General features: G+C 41.7%; 1 long non-coding RNA gene across 1 annotated transcript; it reads right to left on the bottom strand.

Annotated features, from left to right (window-relative positions):
- Window positions 1-55: 55 nt before the first annotated feature.
- Window positions 56-22,111, bottom strand: LOC138742625 (uncharacterized). Its single transcript, XR_011344291.1, has 3 exons — window positions 22,036-22,111; window positions 2,418-2,582; window positions 56-289 (listed from the first exon to the last, which is right to left on the bottom strand). It is a non-coding gene; the product is annotated as an uncharacterized lncRNA (long non-coding RNA).
- Between the last annotated feature and the right edge of the window lie 295 nt (window positions 22,112-22,406).

Genomic DNA, 22,406 nt, shown 5'->3' with positions numbered 1-22,406 from the left:
CAAAGAGTAACTAGAAATTTAAAACCAAATTGCCATTTCCACCATCTTTCCATTATTTTATTACTCCTCCCACTTCCCCTCCTCCTCCTTTGTCGCCATCTTGTTATTCAGGTGTCTGCCTGATTTTTGCCACTCCTGACAAAGGGCTCAGACCAGATATGCTGATTGCCTTTTACTTCCTATTGGATGCTACTTGACCTGCTGAGTTTCTCCGGCACTTTTGGTATTGCACTCGACCTCCCCCAGCCTCTTCAGATTTTCTTGTCCATCACTATATTTTATTGTTCATCTGCAATGAAAAGCACCAAGTACCACTTCACTGAATATGACTTCACAGGTGATCTTTCAATAACACTGGACAATCAAAATTCTGCTTTCAGAACACTTTTGGGTGTATTTTATGGATTTTGGGCTACTGATCACAAAAACCACTTGAACATTTTCCTATCATACACATTTTAAAAAAAAGATATAAGCTGTTTTTATGATTTCCTGTCATATTTTAAGTCTACTTCAAGCCTACAAAATCATGAAGTGCAACGTGCCATTGAAAATTCATTTTTTGCATTTGCACTTGGGCTTCGTCCCTACTGATCTTGGAGCACTTATGATGAACATGGCAAAAGGTTTCACCAGGACATTGTGACCTGGAAAACTGGTATCAGGGCAACTCCGATCTGTCAATGTTGGCCAACTATTGTTGGACACTGGCACAAGAGGCATCAGATGCTGAGTACAAATGAAAATCAGCGGCAAAACATTTTTAGATCAGTTGAACTAACACAATGTGTCAGCATCATTATGTGATTAAACATGCTAAATTCAATACAAGTTAATGTAATGTTTCTCCAACTTCCTACATGATACACTATCTTTGAGTTCAGGTTGAAATTGTCTATCATAAGGTCATTTCAGTTTGGGCCTCCACCTGGAGACCGGCTACAGGGCGGATCGAAAATCTGGAACTTACTATTCGGACTGCAGCCCTAGAAGGCTGCTCTGGCATCCCATCAAAGGAGAGGCATCTCATAGCGCCCTCCGGATCCCCGTGGAGGTGGGCCTACTGGTACATAGTGCCACCCGTCATCAATGCGAGGCAGAGCAATGGCCGTAATCCCCCACGCAGCTGAAACCACTCTAGGGTTCCCAGAACAATTCCAGCTGCGTGGGGGATTATGGGTAGTAAAGACGGTCATTGCTCTGCTGCGTTTTGAGCTGCAGAGAGCGGCCCCGAAGGCTGAAGCGGCCCGGTGTGGCTGTCCCAGCCTGCACCAGCCACCACCCACCCCCCACCCCGATGGTCCCCCACTGACATCTCCCGTTGCCCCAACTGCCCCAAGGGCTCCCTGCTGCCCCTGACTTGGAGGGAGGGGGGGGAGTGGGAAGATGGGTCACGGGCTGATGGCATCATCAGCCCACCCCCAAACAGCCACCTAGCGCAGCTGCCATATCAGATTGATCGGTGGAGGGGCTGGGGAGATGATCCCTCTCGGAGAGGGGTTGGATTATGCGGCTCGGAGAACACCTCCGCACATTCAGAGAGGTTGGTCATTATGCATTTTAGCGGAGTTTCTCGACCTTTACATCCTGACTTTTGGGCTTTCTGAAATGGCCTATAATCTCCAATTTGTTTTCAGGAAGCAAACCTTCTAAAAAAAATTGTTGTCCAGCGTAATCATTCCCTTTCCTTCACAAAATGCTTGAGTGCATAATAGTTAACATGTTTGAACAAAAGCTTGTTTATGAATTTAGCAGAAGCATCCAACTCCCTGACCGCATCCTCTGAAGTGGATACCATTCTTTAGACAGCCCCACAAACTCTGATCCCCAGGCAATTGATGGCCGTATTGTGGCTGTGTACATTGGGCCAATCCCTCCCGAAAAATGACCATCAACAACCTGACTAAGTGCCCATTGTTATGAGGCAAGCATCTTGCCGCAGGCAGCTCAGTGCTGTTCTTTGTTATTGGGCATATAACACGGATGTCTTTTGTCTGTTAAAGGAAAGGTTAAATGTATAAGTCAAGCATGGAATAATGCAAGCAGAATTTTCTTCTCAGTGCTTGCAAGCACAAGTACAAGGCTTGTTCTCATTAAATATATTTCATGCTTTATATTGGTGATGTTGCTAATCACAATGCAATATATTTCCTCAATGTGAGACCAGGCCTCTGTTTATTGAGAAACCTCTTTGAAGTCGAAAGAAGTAATCTCATTTTGTTTAGCATCCCCATGTTACTTCATTACTTTTGAAGTTTAATTTGTTTTCTATTACTTCTGTCAAAGTAATATTAAGAAAAACTTCTCCCTCCACAGTTTAAGTAACCTGTTTTGCCAGGGGAGGTGGGGGGGATTATTATAATTCTGAGTACAGACATGCTTGCAGAATTACATAGAGTAGAAAAAACATTCCATACCTCCCAACCAGTCTGTGCAAATGATTCAACTCCACACCGGCCTCCAGCCAGCCTATTACTTTATTTCAGTCTTTCACCGCATCTTTCTATTCCTCCTTTTCTGATGTAACCTCTGGGACTGTCCTCGCTGGAGTTTAGAACGATGAGGAGAGATCTCATTGAAACCTATGAAATAATGACACGATTGGATAGAGTGAACTTGGAGGGGATGTTTCCTACAGTCTTTGCTGTGTGGCTTATACATAACTCCACCTGCACTACAGACTTAAGGGTTACATTCTACATCCAGAGAGCACAGCGTCAGAAAACAAATAGCCCATTTAGATCAGAGATGAGGAAGAATACATTTACCCAGAGGGTGGGAATATATATGAATTTGTTGCCACAAATGGTATTGAAGCCATTAGATTTCAGATTTATTGTCAGAGTACATATATGACATCACATACAACCTTGAGATTCTTTTTCCTGTGAATGAGCCATTACCAGTTATTGGTAATGTAAAAAACCGTACTCAGCGTACACATGTAAACAAACTGTGAACTGACTGAGAGAAATAAAAACGAAGTACAAAAGTAAGATCCTTAAATGAGTCCCTGATTGAGTTTGCTGTTGAAGTGTCTGATGGTGGAGGGGGAGCAGCTGTTCCTCAACCTGGTGGTCTGAGTCTTGTGGCACCTACACCTCTTTCCTGAAGGTAGCAACGAGAAGAGAACATGTCCCGGATGGTGTGGATCCTTGATGATTGCTGCTGCTCTCCGACGGCAGTGTTCCCCACATATGTTCTCGATGGTGGGGAGGGTTTTGTCTATGATGTCCTAGGATGTGTCCTCTACCTTTTGCGGGGCTTTATGCTCGGGGGTATTGCTGTATTCAGTATTATTATTTGGTATATTTAAGATAAAGGTAACCAAGTTCGTGAAGGAATCAAGGGTTGAGGGGTGAAGGCAGGGGAATGGGGTTCCAAAGGATAATAAATCAGGCATGATGGAATGGCGGGTGGACGATGAGCTGAGTGGCCTAATTCTGATCCTTTGACATATGATCATAATAAGTGACTAGTTTATTTTAGAAAGCATTTTAACTTTTTGCTTCAGCAACTTTCTTGGGTAACAAGTTCTACCTTTCCAACTACTCACTGACTTTTTTTTAAAAAGTCCTATTTTCTCTTTTGGATTTATTGGTAGATACCATGTAGTTTTTTTTCTCGATTTGTTTTCTTCTACCTACACTGTGATCAATTCCTTTTATGGAGCTTGATTTGTTTTCCTCTAAATCCAATATGTTCTAAACAAGACGCCAAAGCCTGTTCTAAATTTTATTATGCTCATAATATGTTAAGAGTAATCTCTTTTTATGCATTTTTTCCTGAGTTACAGTGCCCTTTTTATAGAGAGGAGTCTCTAATTGTGGCAGGACCAAGTACCTTGTAAGTTTAAGATAAGTTTGAAATTCCATATCCTAGGAAGTAGATTCCAGTAATTCATTAGCATTTTAATTGCTTTCCTGACCTTTTATGTGGTTTTTAATGATTCATTCACATGGATCTGCTATTTGGTTGCCCTTCTTCAATGACGTTTCCACTTCAACCAAAGTGCGTCACCTTGTAATTTTAAGTTAACAGCTGAATCAACAACTATTTTTGCATAAGTAAAACACTAAAGAGTATAGACACTGTGGATGAAATAAAATCGCAATGGTGGAGAAACTCAGCAAGTCAGTGTCCTTTATATTATATTGGTAGTCCTTTGGTTCGTACAAGACACATTGTTGTGCAGTTCATCTGTGGACACGAAGGTAGTCCCAGTCTGGAAGCACAGAGTCTAACACAATGGGGGCACTGGAAGTCCATTTTTGTAATAACTGTGGCTGCTACTTTGTGACGTCCTTCACGGTTTTCCATCAGGTTTTGGCGGCGCCTGTCTTCAAAATTGGTGTAGGCTTCATAGCACAGGGCTCACCAATGGAATCTGTTAGCAGCCACAGCTTCTCATTCTCTTGGCTGGATGTCACAGTAGCGTACAGTTTCTTTCACAGTGTCCGTTATATAGCAAAGATAAAAATACATAACCCTCATTTCGGGCTTGAGCCCTTCAATCAAGGTATTCTTAAATTATGTTGCATTCTCCCCCAAAGTCACTGCCAGTGTAAGTTTTGTTATTGAGTCATTCATGTAAATTATGAACAGCAATGATTCTTTACGTGCAGCATATTCTTGATTAAGCTAAATAGAACCTTCAGGAAGAACCCAATCGGTAAAGCAGTATAAATGGGAGAAAGAATGGTTGGCAGGTCGAGCCAAACCCTTTTGTGGAGAAGTCTCCTGTGTGACTCTGATATATTCTGGATTGCTCAATGTTTAATTAACTGCCACTCTTCCAAGAGCACCTGCTCTCAAGCAGTTCTCTTTCTGAAATATTAATTCTGCTTCCACTGCCACACATTCTCTCTGTCCTGCAGAAAATTTCCAGTTTTCCCTGTTTTCCTTTGTTTTAAGAGTTTGCTTTATGTGAAGATAATCCCATCCAGAATGTCACATTTTATGAGGATAATTAAGTATGTCATAGGAGGAAGATTCACTGGGCTAGATTATGGAACCACAGACCAAATTTTGTGAGGTTTAGGTTTGAAGAAGCTGAAGGAGGTCATCCAGAACTTGAGATTGTAATTGAAATGTAACCCAACTTGCCCAACTGCCCAGTTCAACTGCCGTCGGTTCCATATAGGCTTTAAACAACCTGTTTAAAGGTTATTTTAATCTTGAAAACATTAGGAGCCAACAATGGTTTATTTTAAAATCCTGTGACCGTGGGGTCTGGGCCCAAGATGGCGGTGCCTATGATTGGCAGTGGTCACAAGGGGTTGCAGACTTCAGGGAAGCATAGGATTAGCGCAGGGCAACAGAAAATGGGAGACCACCCTCCTCCATTTGAGAAGGAGAAGCAGAGGAGACGAACGACCCATGGGACAGTGACATGTGGGGGACCAGTGAGGGGTTCTGAGGCTGAATAACACTTAGGCAGCAAGCTGTTGATGACTTGAGGTGAGAAACTGATGCAGGCTGCTGGCGACTGCGGTCAAGGGACTCTTACCAAGCTGAGGCCTGCTGGATTTGGAATGTGAGAGGGTATCAAGGGCACTAAGGGCTTCCTCATCATGTCAAAGGTTTGGAATTGGAGCTCAGGTTGCTGATGGTTTGGACTGAAGGCTATGTGGCTGCAGAGGCTGAGGGAGCACTGGAGGCAAATCTATACTGACTCTTTTGCTTCTTTCTCTGAATGTAAGGAGCACCGGGTCTGCCTAACTGTAGACATTATCTGTTTTATTATATGACAATAAAAGAATCTTGAAGGCTAAATATACACCTTTGTTCTATCTGACTTTGTACTTCAAATTTGAGATTAAAATTAAGAATTAATCTAATATGGGGCGGCACGGTTGATGTCGAGGTTAGAGCAACACCTTTAGAGTGCCAGCGATCGGAACCAAGGTTCAAATCCCGCACTGTCTGTGAGGAGTTGGTACGTTCTCCCTGGTCTACATGGGTTTTCCCTGGGGACTCCAGTTTCCTCCCATCGTTTAAAGCATACTGGGCTGTAGGTTAGTTTGGTGTAAATTGGGAGGCAAGGACCCATGGGTGAAAATGGCCTGTTACCATGCTGTATTTTTCAAATAAAAAAATAAATTTAAAAGCCATTTGCTAAAGAGGGGTCTGAGTTTCTACCATCATTTGCATGGTTCACCCTCTCTATCTCTAATCCACCAATGACCACTTGGTTTTCCCTTCCTGAAATTTACAATCAGCACCTTGGTTTGGTGACATTGGTTGTTGTTAGTACACCATCCAGCCAACTTTTCAATCTCTCTTGTATGTTGACTCATCGCCCCTTTTAATATAGACCACTACTGCAGTTTCATCAGGCAAACTTGTAAATAGTGTTGTTGTCTTAGCGAGCCATGCAATCGTAGGTATAAAGTGAGTAGAGCAAGGGGCTAAGTGCACAGCCCTGTGGTTTTCTGGTGCTAACAGGTCCTTCTGCTGGCAATCAAGATAAACGTCACTGTCGTTTGAAATCCTAGTATCATTCTGGTAAATCTATGCTGCTCTCTCTCAAGGACAGGATAATCTTTCAAAGATGCAGTGTCCAAATTCTGCTCTGGACTACAAGCACATTCAGGCCATGGCCTTTGGCCTTTGATTCCAGACATAAAGGTGAGCATTGATTATTTTCCCGACTTATACATATTTTTTTCTGATCTGTTCAAACAGAAATTCTACTACTGATGGAGACTTTCGTGAAACGGGAACTTAACCAGAGATTACTTGTGATTCTCTTCCTGGTCTTTCTCCTCATCTGGCAAGTCCTGGCAACAATGGCAGATTTCTTCCCAATAACTACGTTAGTGAGCTTGATGAGTTCTTTATTTTTAATTACTTAAATGATTGACTGACGTTTGAAACAAAAGGCCACCAGGTTCAACCATCTTCCACAGAGCAATCTCATGAGTTCCATCCCGCATCCCCCTCCCCACCCCCTTTGATTCTTTTATTACTTATGTGCAATGGTTAATTAACCCACCAGACCTTTGGTGGGATGTGGGAGGTAAGTAGAGCTCTTAATAGAAACCAACACTGTCCGTGGGAGAACATGATGATGGAAGTTCAGTGCGTCCCTCTTGTCGCTGAGCAACTTCTATAGGTGCACCATCGCAAGCACACTTGCTGCGAACATCAGCATGTGGTAGGGGAGCTACTCTGCTCAAAATCAGAAGACGCTACAAAAGATAGTAAGTGCAGCTTAGAGCATTACACCAACTTCCCTCCACTTCATGGACACCATCTTCATTTTCTATCACCTAGGAAAGGCAGTTCACAAATTGAAGGACCTATCTCACCCTGGCCACATGCTCTTCTCCATCAGGAAGAAGGTTCAGGAGTGTGAAAGTGCGCATCAATTGGCTTAAAGACAATTTCTTCCCCACAGCCATCAGCTCCTGAATGAACCCTAGAATGAATGTTAGAGGTAACCTATTTGACTGCTTGCAGAGGAACTCTTCTCACTGTATTAGGTATTTTTTTGACAAATAAACTTTAATTAAAAAGTTGAACTTTAATTAAAAAGTTGAACAAAAGCTCTACAAAGACAACACATGTTCTGGAGACATGAGAAGCTGCAGATGTGTAAATTTGGAGCAAAAAATATACTTGTGGAAAAACTCAACATATATGCAGAGGCAAAGGGAAGGTTGATGGTTTGGGTCAAAACTCTGCATCAAAACAGAGCAGCTTTTCTCAACCTTTTTACCCTTGTGGAACCCTTGAAATAGTTTTCATGTCTCAGGGTTCCCATGCATAAAAATTTTTATATGCCATTATTAATATCTATCTCTTTTATATTTTTATCATACTTTGTCAAATTTATTGGCAATGCAAAAAAAAACATACTGTTCGTTTATGAGACCCTCACACCGAGGTTTTCATTTTAAATAATGAGGTAGAAGCCTTTATTATAATAACCAAGGATTTTCCAACAATATGCCGTGTATGATAAAATTATGAATATAAAATGAAACAAAAATTACTCAAAAATGCATTAGCCTATCTATCAGTATTTCTCGCGGAACCCCTAGTGATCTCTTGTGAAGCCCTGGTTGAGAACCCCTGAAACAGAGAGTAAAGTGGAAAGATTGCCAGTATATCCAAGTGAGAGGGAGGTGCGAGGCAGCAGCCTATTGGTGATAGGTGCAACCCGACAACAGAGGGATGATGGGCAGAATTCCCATGAAAAGAATACTGTTTTCTTCTGGAACAGACTCAGGGTCCTCTTTAATGTCCAGATTTATTTATTTGACAGACGTACAGGGGCTGAGGAGAGAAGGTTAACCAAGAGAGACGAAACCCAGGTGGATACATCTGTGAGAGATGGAACAAGATAGTGGAGCGGAACAAGTCTTGGCAATAGGGTGGAGGGAGGGATGGAAAAGGATAGGGATTCTCGTGAGTCCAGTGGAAGTGGGAAAAGGTAACAGGTCGTGGAAAATCTAACAGTCATATCATTAGGCTGTAACCTACTCCAGCAGAATACAAGGTGTTATTTTTCTAGTTTGTATTTGGCCACATAAATTTGTGGACAAGATAGGCCAGTGTGCAATTGGACACTCAAGGTGGTCTTTGCAGACACAGCGCAGGCACAGAATGGCACAGTTAGCACAGTGCTATTACAGGGCCAGCTAAGGCATATTTGGCCATCAACTGAGGTAGACAAAATAAGAGGTAGACAAAATGTGATACTTTTTAAAAAATAAGTATCACATCCGCAGGATCTTGAGCTACTTAATGCTGCTGTATTCTTTTTTCTTTTCTTTCTTTGGCTTGGCTTCACGGACAAAGATTTATGGAGGGGTAATGTAGTTTGTGGCTCACAAGTCCGTTGCGGGACAGGCAGACACGGTTGCAGTGGTTGCAAGGGAAAATTGGTTGGTTGGGGTTGGGTGTTGGGTTTTTCCTCCTTTGTCTTATGTACAGATTTGATCACCACAAGAGGGGAAGGTTGCAGTGTAAGACACAGGAGCAGAAACAGTATGTTCAACAAAATACAGATTGGCTTTTGTTTCTGCCATAAACTTCCATGATTCAATGAAAAATCACCGGGCACGTAATTCTATCAAATCAGATGACTGAATAGAAAAATAAGTTGAAACAATTATAGATTCACAAAATGTAACATTGCTCATGGTTCTTGTGGAAATAATTTATGCTTTCTGAGCGAATTAGCATTATTCAAAGAATATTTGTTTCTGATTCTTATCTTCCACGTGGACTTGTATATTCTGAAATATTATAATTTTATACATGTCTGTGCAATTCCATCATAACAAGCCCCACAACATTTTGTAACCCTGCAAAAGCATGGCAATCCTTGCAGGATTGTTAATGAATGATTGGTGTCACAAGCTAAAATAAAAAGACTGGAATTATTTCAAAGTCTATGTAAGAGCAGAGCCAATATGAAATTATGGTGATTTGATGTAAATTTGGAAACTGGATTTAAAGATTAATGCTCTGGACTGAAATAAAAAGGAACACATTTCCTTTTAGACCAGCATCGTTTTCCTCTGTGCTTTTGGTGCTACTGTTCTTAGGTTGAACTCCAGTCCTCTGAGGAATATGATGGTGTTTGTTCAGCCCACCTCACTGACAAAAGGCAAAGGAGGAAAAACCCAACACCCAACCCCAACCCACCAATTTTCCCCTGCAGCCGCTGCAACCGTGTCTGCCTGTCCCACATCGGACTTGTCAGCCACAAACGAGCCTGCAGCTGACGTGGACTTTTACCCCCTCCATAAATCTTCGTCCGCGAAGCCAAGCCAAAGAAAGAAAGAAACTTAGTGTAATAGAACAGAAATAAACAAAAGGGTCGCTCTTGGATAAAATGAGAAAACTCAATCAAATATCGACATTTTCAAAAATAAGTATCACATCCGCAGGATCTTGAGCTACTTTTCATTTTCATAGGCTGCATTTCGTTATAATTATTTTAATATCTTAATTTGGAATATTATAATTGTATTTCTCAGTTAATATGCTGATGGTAGAATACAAAGTCAATCCTGTGCCAATAATGTTTATCCAACTTATTATTCTGCACATACAAGGCTGTCTTTGTCTCCTTCAACTTGTGTTTGCATACCTGTGGAAGGGAATTGAAACAGCAATGACAAATACCAACTGATTCTGACATTGAAACAGGGATTAGTCGACTGAATTTAAATTTTAAATTTTGACATACTACATGGTAACAGGCCCTTTTGGCCCACGAGCCCAGGCCACCCAATCACACCCAAATGACCTAAACCACCACCCCCGGGGAAAACCCGGGCAGAATGTACAGACAGTGTGGGATTTGAACCCCAGTCCCAATCGTTGGTGCTGTAACAGCGTTGCTTTAACTGCTGCTCTCACCGTGATGCCTCAATTTTTAAAAAATTATTATTTTACATTTTTTTAAATCAACACCTTCTCAAAGCAAAATGTGCACTCTGTTGCAATGTAGGATATTTTGATGAGATGTTGACTTTTTTTAAATAAAAAAACGGAACTTTCCCAGGGAATTTAAGACAAGAATTTTGGGCGCAAACAAATTGCCCAGCTAATCCTGCTCAAATTCTACATTGGAATTACGGGACAGATGTATGTCATCTGACCTATCTCTCCTATGCTTTTCAACTTCTTCAGGAGGATCTTTTGATCTAATCCATTTACTCTTTGTTTATATTGTCTGCCTGTCCCGCATCGGACTTGTCAGCCACAAACGAGCCTGCAGCTGACGTGGACATTACCCCTCCATAAATCTTCGTCCGCGAAGCCAAGCCAAAGAAAGAAAATATTGGAGAGGAGGACACATTTTTAAAGCATAAAATCTGTGCCTGTTTCCCCTCGTCTTTCCATCATTTACTCTTGGGTCTCTTTATTATGTGGTTCTCTTTGTCTTTGCCTATTGTTCTCTGTCTGTTTATCTCTCTCTCTCTCTCTCTCTCTCTCTCTCTCTCTCTCTCTGGGGCCATTTTGACTTGCTGCCATAGAGCAAAACCACCACTGGTAAATTAACAGAGTACTTTATATCTCTCCCAATATTTATTTTCATTCCAAGTCAAACTACCCCTTCTCTTTTTTCCACCCTAATGTTTTTAGTTCCCCTCATCTTGTCCTTGCTTTCCTCAATATTTAAGGCTTATTCTGGTCCTGGTCTCTCATCATTGCACAACTTGGGCCTTTAAGCAGTCTTTTTCTCCCCCAATTAGCAGAGTACTGGCTGCCCTGGTGCAGCTGCCGTTACCATGGGAACAGACTCTTGCGCTTATCCCATCTGCTGAAGAGAGGCAGCTAGGGAAACTGCACTGCAGCTTTGAAATCAAACAAAATAAACAAGGTGTCATCTGCTTACAGACTCACAACTCAGAGTCATTGTTCTTGCTAAGTGTTGGTAAAATGGTGGTAGGAAATGTGGTGCTGGCATGGAGACCCAAACTACCTTTGCTGTGGAAGAGACAAAGTCCCCTACCGCCATCTGATGTGTTCACATATGGTGAGAATACAATCCTCAGTCAACAGAATTACAAGCGGAATCAGTTCCTTCCTCCCTCTGCTCCTCCTTTTACTCCATCTCTCTGTGTCAGAAACAGGGCTTTGCCAACTCTAACAAATGCTGAAAGGTCCCTGTTGGCCTGGTGGGAACTGTAAAGGGGAGAGAACTGAGATCAGATGTTCCTGCTCTCTGTGCATATAATTTTAAAAAAAAGAATATTTACTGCTGCTTTTGAAATATCGTGCTGCTTTCTTGATGTGGGGCACGCCCATCTGAAAATTAGACCAAGCAATTCTTCTCATGGTTCACCGATGTCAATTCCCATCCGTATCTTGCAGATGTGATGGCATCATCTGCATGCATTGCTGGCTTACTGAAAGAAGTGGTAATGACGGGCACCCTTTATTGTTTACCCGTGGGGATGCGAGGAGGACATCATGCAGCAAGTCAGGAACTATGTGCGATACAACCTGTAATTTTGTGGCCCAGCATATTTGTCTCATCAAATGCTACCATCGACCTAGAAGTGTTGAAGGGCAAACCAAGATCATCAGAATTACCCAAGAGCAGCCGAGTGGAGCTGCCCTACAGGACAACATGCATGCTCAAAATAGAAGCAGCATTCAACGCAGAGCAAAGTGACCTCACAGCCAGTGGATCAGATCATAACTGCAACATGCCACATCTAGTTGCAAATGGCACTGGACAACTAAACAATGAAAAGGAGGAGAAAGAGGCATCAAGAACATCTCCATCCTCAGCAATGGCAGGAATCAGCATGTCTGTGCCATCTTCTGTTCGGACACATGATCGGCCCGCAGACTGATCAGCATCTGCAGCCATTTTGAGCCGGTCTCAGTCGCCAGAGTAAATGAAAGAAGTGTGAGGCAATCTTTCATAAGTGGTCTGACCAGTCCATCATCCCCTTCACAGTCCAATCTGACTACCTGAAGGTGATGGGGATCTGGTTTCAGAATCAGAATTTATTGTCGTGAATAAGTCACAAAATTTGTTGCTTTTGCAGCAATATTCATATAAACTACCTTACAACAATATACAAAAATAGTGCATGAAAAGTCAAAGTAAGGCAGTGTCTTTGGTTCATTTATCATTCAGGAATTTGATGGCTGCAGAGAAGAAGCTGTCCTCGTGCTGGTGAGTGCTCATCTTCTCGCTCCTGTACCTTTTTCCTAATGTAGCAGGTGAAGAAGGCATTGCCTGGGTGGTGGGCTCCTAGAGGCTGCTTTCTTAAGACAACTCTCTTGTAGATGTCCTCAATGGAGTGAAGTCTGGTGCCTGTGATGTCACAGGCCATGTTAACAACCCTCAGGAGATTTTTCTTGTCGTCACCTTTGGCACCTCTGTACCAGACAGTGATACATCCAGCCAGAAGGCTCTCCATAGTACATCTGTAGAAATTTTTGGAGAGTCTTCAGTAACATACCAAATCCCCTCAGATACCTGACAAAGTCTAGCTGCTGGCGAACCTTCTTCATGATTGCATTAACATGGAGGCTCCAGGACAGATCCTCGAACATGTTGACACCCAGGCCTTTAAAGTTCTTGACCCTCTCCATTATTGAGTCCTCAAGGACTGGATCATGTTCTCCTGTCTTCCTCCTGAAGTCGACAATCATCTCCTTAGTTTTGCTAACATTAAGCACAAGGTTGTTAGTGTAATACCACTCAGTGAGCTGATCTAACAGGTTTGGAGGGGACGAGGCATGCAACAAGAATTGGTCAGAGTGGATCGCAAATGTCCATCAGAAATTGGGTCTGTAGGTGTGATGCTCCTTTTCATTAACAGGGAAGAGCCTGGTCATCAGGTGCGAGGTGCTCTTGGTGCTGCTGTACATTGTGCAAGTGTGACCCAGCCCCCGTACCTCCACCCTGACAGTTGCCAGAGCAGTCTTCCAGTTCATATCAAGATCTGAGATGGAAAGGGTCCAAAGGGTCACCATGTACATGTCACCAGTTAATGGAGGCAAGGGTATACCAAATGAAGCCCTAATCCTGATATCAACCTTTATGTGTGGCTGCGTCAGGCTGCGTGAGAAACCAAAGTACAAGGGCACCAAGTGTTGCTATGAGCTGTCCCAGTGTTGTAAAGGATGCGTCTGGCCCCACTGCCATGCAATGACTCATCAGCTGGACTTTGCCACACCATCTATCCTTTGTGGAAATTTACCTTTGACCACAAGGACATCAGGCAAGGTCAGCATGGAACCTCCTGCATGCACTGAGAGATGAGGACTCAATAGACATGGTGGGGTGGTTGCCAGAGCAGACCGTCACCAGCACCAATTCCTGTGGTATATAATTCATCTTCTGTCTGTGTGATCTGACTCTCTGTTTTATCATCCTTAAACTAATCCTCAGTTTATAATACCCAATCATGGGTGCTCTAGTTTTGTTTAATAAATTCTTGTGTGACATTTTATCAAAGCTCTTGTGAAAAACAAAAGGTTCTACATGCACTGATTCATCCTTACATATTTTGCTGGTTAGAACCCCCAAAAACTCTTCTTTAAAAAAATTGTAATTTAATTTTGACGTATAACACGGTAACAGGCCCACCAGCCTATAAACTCGTGCCACCCAAATACCCGAATTGACCTACAATCCCCTTCTGTTTTGAAGGAGAGGAGGAAACCGAAGCACCAGGAACAAATCCACACAGACACAGAGAGAACGTACAAATTCCTTACAGACACTACCAGATTCAAGCCTGGGTTGCTAGTGTTAATATGTTTGTGGTTGATTACTTCTTTTTCTAAAACCTTGATCAAGTATCAGGTATCTATTGCATTTCAGACCCATTAATTTTTCCTGTGTTATATTTTTACTAATGCTAATTTCTATCACTCTTTACATATTTTTCCCCAATCTTTGAGAGATTGTCTATGTCTTCATCTGCCACACAGAATATTTATATTGAATAACTTTGTTTCTTTTTTAATTTTTACATACTTGTTTTTCTGCCCTGTCCAAGATCATCCACTTTAGGCAATGTTAATTTTGAGTCCAGCAACACTGGACTCAAAACATACAGAATTAAAAATAAATGACATAATTGCTGCTTGCAATCATCTTTTTATTTTTCTAGCAAAGATGGAAGATAAATGATCTGCAGATTTTGTTGACGTTTTCAGTTTCCAGCCCTCTGTGACCTTAATAATGATCAATTATTAAGAAGTTGTTTCAGGAAATTAAACAGAGTCAACATGGTTTCATGAAAGGGAAATCGTGCTTAACAAATTTATCAGAGTTCTTTCAAGATCTAACTGTGTAGCCATCATAACTATACAGCATGGAAGCAGGCCTTTTGGATCAAATCTGATCCACACTGACCAAGTTGCCTACCTGTACTGTGTTATACTATATATAGGTTGACCAACAGAACTGCTTGCAAAACAAACTTTCCCATTGGGCCACAGAATGCATGATAAAAGTATCTGTACTGGTAACATTTGACTTAATATAGCCCATTTCCCTCTGAATGTTCCTTCCAAATGTCTTTTAAATGTTGCAAATTGTCGCTAACTCCCTCTTCACCTTCCTCTGGCAGTTTGCTCCCAGGACACGTCACAATCTACGTACTTCTCAAATCCCTTTTAAATATTTCTTCTCTCACCTTAAGCCCATACTTCATAATTTTAGACTCTGTTGCTCTGAGGAAAAGACTACGGCAATTCATCTCATCTACACCTCATAATTTTATGTTCCTCTAAGGTCACCCCACCCCCCCCACCCCCCCCCCCCCCCCGCTCCAGGGAATAAAGCTCCAACCTCTCCAGACTCTCCTCATAATTCAACCACATTCACTACCTCACTTTTTCCTTATTTTTGCCCTCATTTATTTTTAATTTTGCAATTTTAACCAACAATGTCACATTTTTGTGACATCTTCATGACAAAATAATTCTGATTTTAATTCTGAAGTCCTTCAATCCTGTTAACAAACTTGTGAATCTTACTTACACCTTTCCAGCTTAATGACATCCTTCCTATAGCAGGCTAACAAGAACTGCACACAATACTCCAAACGTGGCCCTACCATTGTCTTGTATAGTTGTAACACAATGTCCCAACTCCTGTACTCAATACCCTGACAAATGCAGGAAAGGATATAGGACCAAGTTCAATCAAATCAGACTAACTCAGAATGGTAACTTGGTTTGAGTTGGGCCAACATGTCATTAAACAATCTGATATCTGCCATTGCACTGCAATGACCATGACTGTAGTGAGAGATATTTGTATAATTGCGGAAGAGGTGAATGATTCCATTGATGACTTTGAAGTCAGGGGGGGTTACGCTGGAGACCGTGAAGGTGTCCAAACAACAATGTTGAGGGCTTAATTTATTTTGTCAGACTAATGAAACGAATCAGAAATATTCACGGAACCAGAATAGCACAAAAATAGAGGACATGGGTTACACGAGAAAGGTGAGATGTTGAGGGGGAACATTCAGGGGAACTTCTTCATGCAAAGAATGAGAGTGTGGAACAAGCTGGTAGCTGAAGTGGTGAATAAGAGCTTAAAATGTTGACAATTAAAAAATGTGGCTATGTACATGGATGGGAGGGATATGGAGGGCTATAGTCCACGCTTAGGTCAATGGGAAAAGGCAGAATAATAATTTGACACAGATTAGATAGGCTGAAGGGCCTGTTTCTGTGCTGTGGTGTGCTATGGTAAAAGTTAATGCTGCTGCCACAGTGACCTGCATTGGATTCTAACCTGGCATACCATTTGGAGTTTGAACATTATGAATGAATGGGCTCTCCCAGATGCTATACTTTCCTCCCGCATTCCAAAGATGTACTGATAGGTTAATTGACTACTGTAAGTTACCTATAATTTAGGAAGAGGCCAGGAGAATTGGGTGGAGTTGTTGGGCAATGAGTATGATTAGATTGCAGGGAAGCAAATGGGTGAATGGGACTGATAGAATTACTCTGAGAACCGTAGATTTGAGGGGCCATATAACTTTATAGTCACAGGGAGATTGTGCACACTCCACACACACAACACTGGAGGTCAAGATCGAACTGGAGCAGTGAGGCAGAAGCTCTGTGAGCCATGCCACCATTCTGGGCTTCTGATGACCTTCCTAAAGTAACCAAGGTAAGGAGGACATGCATAAGATGAGATAAGGAAATTTTTGTATTGGATAGGATAGTGATTTAAATTGAAGTGGCAGAATCCCTTTACTATAAATTCATATGCAGGATATATGAGGCTTCCATAAATTGTAACCAAAAATCAAACACATCCATTAGCGGATATTTTGTTCTCTGTTATATTGCTGAATAATTCTTTGGAGGTGACACACAATTGTCCGTGCCTCTGATAAAAGGTGACGTTGGTGCATCTTTTTTTCTCAAGATCCAAAGATATCATTTAATAAATTAATCAGTATCTCTGCCTTGAAGTTAAAGCACAGCACATCACTATTTTATGCTCTGCAGCCATTTGGAGAAGGAAGACATCCATTTCCCCAGGTCGAAGGTTGTCTGGAATCCAGATAGCTGAGGTGAAAACAAAAGTTAATCTTAAATGCCTCTACTCTTTAAGAAACATTTAAAGGACCCAATGAAGCAGAAATTGAAATCAAAACTACACCTTGAAAGGCATCAGCAGCATGCCTTCAACGTATATTTACAGCATTTAAGGAACAAAAGCGGCTAACGCCCTCTAGGATGATTAGAAATGGATTTTTTTTGTGAATTCAGAATAAAAACTGGCTGGCTTAAGCAATAGATGACCTGAAAATGAGGAAAGAACATCTTAAACAAATTTTAAGATCGTTCTCTCTCTCTGTATCTCTAAATTTAAAAAAAGCATTGAACATTATGGTTTTGACACAATTTTGAAATAAATGAAATGATTACGGAATATGTTAGAGACTTAAAATTGTAGACTCCAAGTCCAGAAAGGCAATTTCAAAAAGTATTCATATTTCTCCAGTAAGATAGCTTGCAAGCAAATTAGCACATTTTTGCTTCTCTTAACTGCAGAGGTATCAGTTCATGCAGTTTGTGATGACCTTTTAAACGTGCCTGTCTAGTGATTCCAGAATTCTGAAGCTGAAGTTATCATTCAAAATTCTTCCAATTCTTACATTTTCATTTGGAGTTACAGCAGATACTGGGGCCAGAAGGGTGGCATGGTTGGCATAGCGGTTAGTGCAAACACCTTTACAATGCCAGCAATCAGGACCATAGTTCAAATCTCGCGTCGTCTGTCAGGAGTTTGTACATTTTCCCCATGTCTATGTGGTTTTCCCCGGGGACTCCAGTTTCCTCCCATCATTCAAAATCTATCAATGGTTGTACATCAATTGGGTGTAAATTTGGCAGCATGGGCTCATGGTCCGAAATGGCCTGTTACCATGCTGTACATTTAAATTTAATTTAAGAACGTGGTCAGCGACAAAATGACCATATTCACCACTGACATAATTTACAAAATAGATTCACCTTTTGCTATCCTCCCAGTGGTGGCATGTGAGAGAGGCTGTGGAATCCTTTATCCTTCAGGTCCCAAGGACCTTGGGGGACTAAATCAAAGCTAGCCACAAAAATCGATGAAAAGATTGACAGCTCTTTCAGTTACCTCTCTTAAACCATCAAAGATTAAATGTTTCTGATTAGTCAAAAACAAATAAAAATCATTCTCAACAAAGAAACAAATCTATTAAAGAATTTAAAATGTTTTCAAAAAATCAGGTACTTTAAAATATTCCAAAACACTACTCTAACATTTCCACATTTTGTTTAACTCTCTTTCTGTCCAGGGATAATTTAATGCTTACTATTGTACAGTAGAAGTCTGAAAATCCAGATTGCTTGGGGATTGGGTTGGTCCATTTTTTCAGATTTTCCGGATTCTTGGGCAGTACTTTGAAAATTCAAATTTAAGGGGAAATAAAGAACAGATGAACAGGTAAATATGGTAAATTTGATAAATGGTGAATGGAAAGAGTAGGACAAAAAATTATAGCATTCTCACAGTCAGATCTCTCATTTCAAAATGGTGACCGCATGGGTTGCTTGTTGCCACTGTGTATCTATGGTGCTTAGCCATGTACACATGCACACAAAAACTCACTAAATTTAACAAGTTTGAGAGTTTTGGAAAAGTCCTGATTCTCGGGTGGTCCAGGTTTCCGGCATCCAGACTTTTGGACTTCTACCGTACTAGTTTTGTTTTACAGAATATATCTGATCGGCTGCAGCAAGTAAGAATTTTGGAGCACGTACATTCTATTAAAATGTGCATGACAATAAACTCTTTTTCATTGTCATTAATATCAGATTGTTGATAGTGACATTTGGAAACTTCATGGGCAGAAATCGCTATTAGTTAAATGGTTCAATGCTCACAAATGGAGGCTGTTGCTCTCATGTTTCTGCAACAAAGAAAAAACCGCTATTACATACAGCTAAAGGGTGAAGTGTGACTGAGCAACTTGTAACATTGGTTCAAAGTATAGACTGTTCTTTAACTGTACAAATGCAATGAATATCCCTTTCTGACATGTTAAAATCCTCTGTGATAAATCTGCTTTGTCTTCACAGAGTCCACTGAAAGTTAATATAAATTGCTAAGCAAATCAGCTCTGATCAGGAAAATAGAATCCAAACTGTACCAGTACTCTCTGCTTTATAATCAGCTCCAAGAAAAGTGCAGAGAACAAAACAAAGGACTCTACATCACCTTTGTTGACCTCACCAAAGCCTTCGACACCATGAGCAGGAAAGGGCTTTGGCAAATACTAGAGCGCATCGGATGTCCCCCAAAGTTCCTCAACATGATTATCCAACTGCACGAAAACCAACAAGGTCGGGTCAGATACAGCAATGAGCTCTCTGAACCCTTCTCCATTAACAATGGCGTGAAGCAAGGCTGTGTTCTCGCACCAACCCTCTTTTCAATCTTCTTCAGCATGATGCTGAACCAAGCCATGAAAGACCCCAACAATGAAGACGCTGTTTACATCCAGTACCGCACGGATGGCAGTCTCTTCAATCTGAGGCGCCTGCAAGCTCACACCAAGACACAAGAGAAACTTGTCCGTGAACTACTCTTTGCAGACGATGCCGCTTTAGTTGCCCATTCAGAGCCAGCTCTTCAGCGCTTGACGTCCTGCTTTGCGGAAACTGCCAAAATGTTTGGCCTGGAAGTCAGCCTGAAGAAAACTGAGGTCCTCCATCAGCCAGCTCCCCACCATGACTACCAGCCCCCCCACATCTCCATCGGGCACACAAAACTCAAAACGGTCAACCAGTTTACCTATCTCGGCTGCACCATTTCATCAGATGCAAGGATCGACAATGAGATAGACAACAGACTCGCCAAGGCAAATAGCGCCTTTGGAAGACTACACAAAAGAGTCTGGAAAAACAACCAACTGAAAAACCTCACAAAGATAAGCGTATACAGAGCCGTTGTCATACCCACACTCCTGTTCGGCTCCGAATCATGGGTCGTCTACCGGCACCACCTACGGCTCCTAGAATGTTTCCACCAGCGTTGTCTCCGCTCCATCCTCAACATCCATTGGAGCGCTTTCATCCCTAACGTCGAAGTACTCGAGATGGCAGAGGTCGACAGCATCGAGTCCACGCTGCTGAAGATCCAGCTGCGCTGGATGGGTCACGTCTCCAGAATGGAGGACCATCGCCTTCCCAAGATCGTGTTATATGGCGAGCTCTCCACTGGCCACCGTGACGGAGGTGCACCAAAGAAAAGGTACAAGGACTGCCTAAAGAAATCTCTTGGTGCCTGCCCCATTGACCACCGCCAGTGGGCTGATAACGCCTCAAACCGTGCATCTTGGCGCCTCACAGTTTGGCGGGCAGCAACCTCCTTTGAAGAAGACCGCAGAGCCCACCTCACTGACAAAAGGCAAAGGAGGAAAAACCCAACACCCAACCCCAACCAACCAATTTTCCCCTGCAACCGCTGCAACCGTGTCTGCCTGTCCCGCATCGGACTTGTCAGCCACAAACGAGCCTGCAGCTGACGTGGACTTTTTACCCCCTCTATAAATCTTCGTCCGCGAAGCCAAGCCAAAGAGAAAGAGATAATCAATCAAAGCTGCTGTCTGAGCTCCAGTGATTCTGAGAGTCAATGCAGGAGCATTTGAGATGCTCTTCAGATTTTGGTTAACATGTAGCCAAGTCCAAGCCAAGGACAGTTTCAGTGACCATGTTGCAGCTTGTGTATGGCAGTGTATAGGGAGCTGCACTCTGCATCCAGCACATGCAATTCTAGATTGCAAATACAGAGTATGTGTTGTTAAAATTTCACTTAGCAATAAAATATGCACCACATGTAGAGTGTAAATTTTTAAACGGCATATTAAATAATGCCTGTATATAAATGCATCTTCCTATTGGTTTTGATTATAATCAATTAGTTTCAATGTCATGCATCACAAAAGAAGCACTTTGACAAAATATTAATTCTAGCAAAACATGTAACTATCGTAACATAAATTAACCCTTAATAATCTCCTGTTCAAGTCATTATTGTGGTTTGATTTGTGTTTGCATTTACCAATTTGTAGAAGCTTTTTTTCTTTGAAAAGAATTAATAAAATCTATCATTAAAACATCCGAACACTGTTTGCAGATTGATGAGGCTGTAAAATCAGGCAGTGCAAAGATCAAAACGTTTTGAAAGACACTCCTTGTGTTCAAAGTGCTACTGCACGGTTGGGTATTGATACTAATTAGTATTTATTGCTCTAGACTTACAGTATTTACCATGGTTACAAAACATGGCATTGAACAGTCAATATATATATAAAGAGAAAATGGATCAGTGAATTAAAAAGGTTGTGGAATTTTCCTGAAATTACAGTATTCATGATTTAGAGCATAGACCAGTACAGCACAGTACAGGTCCTTCAGCTCACAATTTTGTGGTAACCCATATAGTACCTGCCAAAACAAAAATGAAACCAACCTTACCTCATAACCTATTTTTCTTTCATTCATGTGCCTGTCTAAGATCTATTTAATGTTCCTGTTGTTCTAACCTCCACCACGACCCCTGGCAATGCATTCCAGGCACACATAAATATCTGTGTATAAAAAAAAACTACTCCTGATGTTTCCCCTAAATCTTCCTCCCTTCACTTTGTACGGATGCCCTTTGGTGTTTGCTACTCCCACCTGGGAAAAAGGTCTCGACTGTCTACCTTATCTATGCCTCTCATAATCTTGTAGGCCTATATTAAACCATCTCTCGTCCTTCTTTGCTCCAAAGAGAAAAGCTCTAGCAAAGAGTAAAGCTTAAGACATATTTTTTAATCCAGGCAACATCCTGATAAATCTCCACTGTACTCTCTCCATAGCTTTCACAAGTTTCCTGTAATTTATTTAAAGCAAATCACTTCTAAAATACTTGCTTTACCAAGAGAGCTAAATTCAATCACTGTCTTATTTGTAATTCAATGTCTTCTCTAGATTTGGGTCACTACGTATAATTTTGTAGTGTGGTGACCCACTTACCAGCGAGCGAACCAGCTCCTGAAATGGTGGATGTGCTGTGGAAAATGCAGGAAATTGACTGGCACCCAACATAGGTTTTTAATCTGAGCTGAAGACATCACTGATGATGTCACTTGCTGTCCATGTGACAGAATCAGTGATGTATATAAGCCCAGCCAAACCTTGAAGTGTCATTCTTGCTCTAGACTTCACAGTGTGTATATTGACATTGTAGCGCCCCACCCCCCCCGCCACCCACCCTTGCTGGTGTCATGTGGTTTTTATTTTCTTCTCATGATAGTGGATTGGGCCACGTGGTGGCCAAATGTGGTTCCACTGGCAGACATGACTACTGACACCTGGATAGCATATTTCAGTCTGCCAGCACACAT

The sequence above is a fragment of the Narcine bancroftii genome, chromosome 9 (assembly GCF_036971445.1).
Source record: "Narcine bancroftii isolate sNarBan1 chromosome 9, sNarBan1.hap1, whole genome shotgun sequence".
In the NCBI taxonomy this organism is placed as follows: Eukaryota; Metazoa; Chordata; class Chondrichthyes; order Torpediniformes; family Narcinidae; genus Narcine; species Narcine bancroftii.
Note: the sequence above shows the minus strand (reverse complement) of the source record. Positions and strands in the feature narration are given on the sequence as shown.